The sequence below is a fragment of the Anomalospiza imberbis genome, chromosome 11 (genome assembly GCF_031753505.1).
Source record: "Anomalospiza imberbis isolate Cuckoo-Finch-1a 21T00152 chromosome 11, ASM3175350v1, whole genome shotgun sequence".
Classification (NCBI taxonomy): Eukaryota; Metazoa; Chordata; class Aves; order Passeriformes; family Viduidae; genus Anomalospiza; species Anomalospiza imberbis.
In genome coordinates this window covers 12948282-12954281 of record NC_089691.1, presented here as the reverse complement: position 1 = coordinate 12954281, position 6000 = coordinate 12948282, and positions in this window count along the sequence as shown.

Here is a 6000-nt window from a genome sequence, read left to right as displayed (position 1 = left end):
CCACTTTTAAAGCTTCCCTGATAAAATCTAATGGAGCTCATTCAGGGGTGGCTCATTCAGCTGTGGGAAAGGTTCTTGTGAAAAAAGAGTGTTTTGACTTCTGTTATCCTTGTATTTAGTTTCCTGTACTTTTCAATGCTTTCTGAGCCTGGACTATGGCTAAACCGTGCTCAAGGGATTAGTTAAAAGACTCTTATTTATTTTATTGATACTTCTAGCATCTTGTTAGTAATTTTCTGCTTTTGGCACTGATAAATGGGGAATCAAGGAGTTCTATCACGACAATACATCTATTGTCAGAAGTTCCTAAGTTGAAGGTCTTTTAAGTTGTTATGAGTTTCTGTGCTTGAATACACAGCATTGCTTTGAGCCAAGCCCAGAGAAACCTCCTGTCTGATTTACCTTCCACTCTCCATACACTGTGCTAGACCTGGGATTTCATGCTCTGCTCATCCTGGGTCACAGCTTGATCTTTTGGCAGGTGGCAAATCCTGCAGCTCCATTAAGGTATGGCTGCTCAAGACAGCCCCTTGAAGCAGCCCCCGTGGCTCCTCAGCAGGTCTGCAGGCTTAGAGGCAGCCAAAGAAGGCTCCTGGCACATTTTCCTCTTCAAAGTGGGTGTGAGGGAGGAGGAGGCAGCAGTTATTGAGCTGACAAAATTTCTTGTCTCCCGCCTGAGTCTCAGTGGGCTTCAAAAGAGGGTTGAGAAATGCCAAGTCCTCGGGCTGGCCCTGTCCCATGCAGGGGCTGCCTTCCAGTGTGGCCCAGGAGCCTCTGCTCAAGGTGATTTTTTTTCCAGCATTTTTATTCCTTTTGCACCTCTTGTTTGGGCTACTGACATTTTTCTGCTGGCTTGTATTTTTATGAGGATTCTTCTCAGCCATTGAGCTCTGATGACTGGGCCACCTTCCCGTTGCTGGTGTCCAGCAAAGCCATGGCACGCTGAGCTCACCCGGGGTGCCTGCGCCTGCTCCGGTGCAGTCCCAGCCGGCTGGAGCTCCACCAGCAGCTCTGCTCAGCCCCTTATGGCAAAAGCAGGACTCTCATTCCTTTTTTGAAAATCCTCCAACTCTCTTGATTCTTGGGCCCAGCTTTGAGCCCAGTGGTTCCTCTGTTGCTTGTCTTCTGTTGCCTGGACAAAATGTTGGCTCTCAGCATCCTCCTTGGAGGTGACACCCCACACCTGAGTCCAGCACTGAACCATTTGCCCCAAGTGTCCTGGGGCTTTCTGTGTTCCTGCCTGTGTCCATTTCCTTTGGCTGGATTGGAGATCTTCCATGTGCTCTGATTTTTTCCCTCCCACCAACTCCAAAATCATCACCATCTTCTGGCTTCTCATGAATTTCTTTTGATTCTCTTGACTGGACAAGGCCTAAACATCTCTACACACTTATGCTAACTAATGGGACCCTGGGATATTTGTAGCCTTTATTTCTCTTTACCAAATCCATTTGTATCAGGCAGTGCCCCCAAAAGAAAAAGACAAATAAGGATTATTGAAACCCTCTCCTCTACCCCATGCAAACAGCCCTGCCTGTGAGGGCAAACAAGTCTTTTGTCCATCATTTTACTGCCCCACAGTGATATCCCCTCTTATTTTAAAATATTTTTGCCTGCAGGCAAATTATTAAGCAGGTTTTTGAGCAGACTTGCACCAATTTCTTTGCCAAACTCCTGCCATTCCCACCCCCTTCAGGCTGATCCTGGCAGTGCTGAGCTGCTGGAGGCAGGGATGTGCCCGATCCCGCAGTAAAGGCTGCTCTGGCGTTGCACAATGTGGCTCTTCTCCGGGGGGCCATGCGCAATCTCTGCCTGGGACAGATGTCTGAGCTGGATCCCGCTGCAATGACGTCAAAGGCTGCAATATTGTCCCTCTTCCCGGGGCTGGCAGGGCCTGGCCACGCAGGGCTCGCGCAGTGGCATTAATCTGTCAGCAAATGCCATCCCAGGTGGCCCCTGTCCCTTTGCACCATGGAGATCTGCTCACATGCCTAGGTCTTCCTTGCAAATTCCTGCTACTCTAGAGGCCTCTGACTGAAAGCAAATGGGAGTTGATTTTAAAAGGAGCATCCTCCATTTTTGACCTGTGAGCAGATAAAAGTCCAGCAGACTCAAACAGCCTTTCCTGTGCTTGGGACACAGGCTGGCACAAACAAATGCCATTTGTCATGGAGCTGCAGCAGCCAGCACAGCAGAGGGGATCAGTAAATCCCTGGATGTGACTTGGCGCCCGTCTCCGTGGCACTGATTAGGAGGACAGGAGTTATCTGTGTGCAGCTATTTTGGATGCTTGTGAGAAGGGCTGCTGAAGGCAGCAGCAGCCTCAGCTCGTACCAAAAAAAGCCGTGGTGACAGGGGGTGACACACACTGCTGCACCTGACTGTTTGCCACAGGGAAGGAGGAGACTGGCACATCCCTGGGGCAGGACTTCCCCGAGGCACCCCGGGCTCTCTCCCCGGGGGCTGTGGCAGGGCAGGGGTTGTGACAGGACGTGATTCGCGGTGACCTCCTGGCACCGCTGCCAGCATTGCCAGCCCTGCCCGCTGCTGAGGCACTGCTGACATTCCACACCTGCCAGAGCCAGCCTGGAGTGGGCTGCATCCAGCCCGAGCTCCACGAAATGCTGTTCCTTGTCCCATCAGCTGTGTGCTGGCCCGAGCCATGGTCCTTTTTACAGCTCTGCACAAAGGTCAGGGGGAAGGAAGGAGTGTTTGACGTTTTCAATTTTCATATAAATGCCCAGACAGTTCTTAGATTCTTCTTAAAATGCTGATGACAGATTAAGAACAGCTCCCAACTTGGAGTTTTGGAAATACTGAGGTTTTCCAAGTTGTCAATCCAGCAGGAGGATTTCCAGCATGCCTGTGGCTGTGTGCAGCATCCATCCTCTCCTTTAGCCACCTCAGGGCTGCTGGCAGTAGCTGCTCCCAGGATGTGGCCATATGTAGGGTATGACCTGGGGAAAGTGAAAAAAGAGTCTGTAACATTAGCAGGAACATTTTTATTGGCTCATGAAATGAAATAACTGTAAGATGTAGAAAGCTATTAAAAATTTGCTAACCTTACAAAAATGGGGGAGATTGGTTTTTAACATATAAGTGCAGAGGTGAGTTATCTTTAAAAATCTGTAATTTTGAGCTGGAAATATGACTGAGACAAATCTTGAAATTAGATATTTAATTACAAAATCAATTTTGCTAAAAAGATCCAGAGTTTGCAATTGATTTCATTAGCCTCTGCTGAGCCCACTAGTGAAACACCCCTGGTTAGAACTGGTACTGCTGTGTTGGTTTGCTGTGGGTCACATCACCAAATTATTGTGATTATAACAGACTTTGCATGCTAGATGTGAAGAACTTGACATTCCGAAAGCAACATCCTTTCTATCTTCTCTGATAGAGATAACTAGTGTATTCCTAGGTGTAAAAGCAAAAGCATTCTCCTTGAGTGGTTGTGTTAACAAGGCAGTGAGGAGAAGGGCTGGTGTGGCAATGCTTCACACTTTGCAGAGCAGAAATCAGCCAGTATTTACCTTAGGGGCTGTGATATTTAGGCAGGAATTCCAAAGGGAACTACCATAGTGAACTTCTGCTGACTCTGACAGGTTTGCAGGATCAATGCCTCACTGCAGTAAGAGAGATGCTGCTTGCTGATGGCCAGGAGCCCTAACGGTGTCCAGGGAAACCCAACTGCCTGCAGTAATTCACAGCATGGTCACCGTCACATGCAAGCTTGTGCAAAACCATCTAAATGTGGCTTGATCTTTGGGGTAAATTGGCTTTAGAGCTGAGGGCACTTGCTGTGCCAGCCTCTGCAGCAGACAGATTCCAGGTCCACTTGGACAAAAACTGGGTGATTTGCAGTGGTTCAGATATCTCTTTTCCCTAGGGAAAAGAAGAACTAGCCTGTTACTAAGTAGAGGTTGTGGAAGAATTAAACCACTCAATAAGATGTGATGTTCTCCCCAGTTCACTGATTACAGGCTCTTCTCATAAAAGCTGCCATATTCCCTCTGCCTCTAGCACAATTCAGATATCCTGAAAAAAAGGCTTTCTCATAATCTTTTTTTCTATATTTTTTTCCACTGGGCACTTGAAATAAATTTTATGAACATCAGTTTGTTCTGTATTGTACTTTGCCAAGATTATTATCCTTAAGGAACAGGAGGTGAAACTGCAGAGCAAGCAGATGAGGTGAGTCACTTCTGGCCATATAGACGTTTAAATAGTTGCAGAATTGGGAAGGGACATACTTTCCTCTCAAGCAGTGTTTGTGGAGAAAAAAATATATGCCAGTAATCTGAATTTAGCTCTCCATTATTGCTTGTAACACCACCAGGGGTAAATATTTTGCTCACAAACACTGACAGAATAAGAAAATGGGCATCTTTAGATTGCAGGATATGTAATTAATCTTCCCCCAAACTTTCAGACAATATAAGATGGATGTGAATGAAAACACTATGATCACTATGATATTTTAAGAAAGAATAATCCAGGCCTGAATCAGTGTTTTTTCATTGCTTACATTGCTACTAAGGACCCACTAGATGAGAAAATAGAAGATTGCATCACAATGGGTAATTTTTGATATGAGTGATCCAGTTGCTTGGGTTTTTTTTTTTTTTCCTGTTTTTTATTATTAATTATTCTGCTGAGAATATCTGCCCTGGGACAAACAAAGCAGTCAACTCTCAACGGCAGCAAAATAAATCTCAGTCCAGGGCAACACAAATTGGGAAGAAGCTCCAGAGAGTGGTGCTATTTGAAATAAATTGAGGAAATATTTTAAAAGCTTGCATAGAAGAGCAGAGTTTTGCCAGCTATTACAATTGGACTTCAGAGTAACTGCTGAGTAGGTAATTAGTCCCATGGGAACACAAGAGTCTGGACAAATGTAAAAAGGAACAAGAGGGGGAAAAAGCGTATGAAGAATTAACTTTGGAAAACAAGCTAGAACATTAGTCACAGGAGAGATATAACTCAACTTCCATTTAACATTTATTTCTGTGATGAACAGAAACATTGTTTTTAACCCTGTATAGAGGCAGGAAATACAAACCTTGCTGTTTAAGACAGCTAGAACTACTTTATTGAAGTTAATCTCTTTGATAAGAGGGTGAAGAGGAGGGTAAAGAGATGCTGAAAATACTGCAAACCCAGCAAACAGGAATTATGTTCAGGTGGAGCCAGGAAAAAACAGTTGTGGAACTGGTCAAGATATTAGGTGGGGTCTGTTTTGTTCTCAGAGACTTCCCCATCATGAAGACAGAGCAGTTAGTCAAGGTTTGAAAGATCATGTCCCCACCAATATTTGCTCACAGCCTGTCTACAGTGCTGGTTGAGAGCACCCCAGCTGGAAGGAGGTGATTTACCTACCTGACACGCCAGAGGATACCTCTTTGCATAACTCTTTGCTGGGTTTAGAAAGACCTGGGTGAACACAACTACAAAGAAAGCTTGCAGCATGTGAGACACTTCTGAGGTTATGTAGTGCACATGTGGTTGGTTCTGCCATTCCAGAGCTCCTGATCCACAGTCCTGTGCTGTAACTACTGAACCAGAGACTTATTTATAGAGTTTGTGCACTTGGCTTTTGTGGTTCATTGCTCCCATTATTATCTCAACAGCAGTGATTTGCTAATCAGCCCTTTGTAGGACAGGACTAGTATTGCTCTGGCTATTTGATGTTTAGAAAAAAGAAGAATGTAATTCCAGTGTCCCTGGAGGAGCAGGAAGTTTGCAAAATCTCCTACTATATCTGGGTGTGAATCTATGTAAATAGGTCACATTCACTGAACTGTGTGCCTGGAGCAGTAACAGTAACATCACAGCTGAAGGTTCAGGACCAGGTACCAGACCTGGATCTTCCTAATTTTGAGGACTTTCATGCTATCTCTGCTCTACAGCCTCCAAGGAGGTTGACTTCACCTCTGTGCTGGGCTCCCACCGTTTCACTGGCCAAGTGGTGGGGTCCCAGCTGCCTGTTCTGCACTGGTA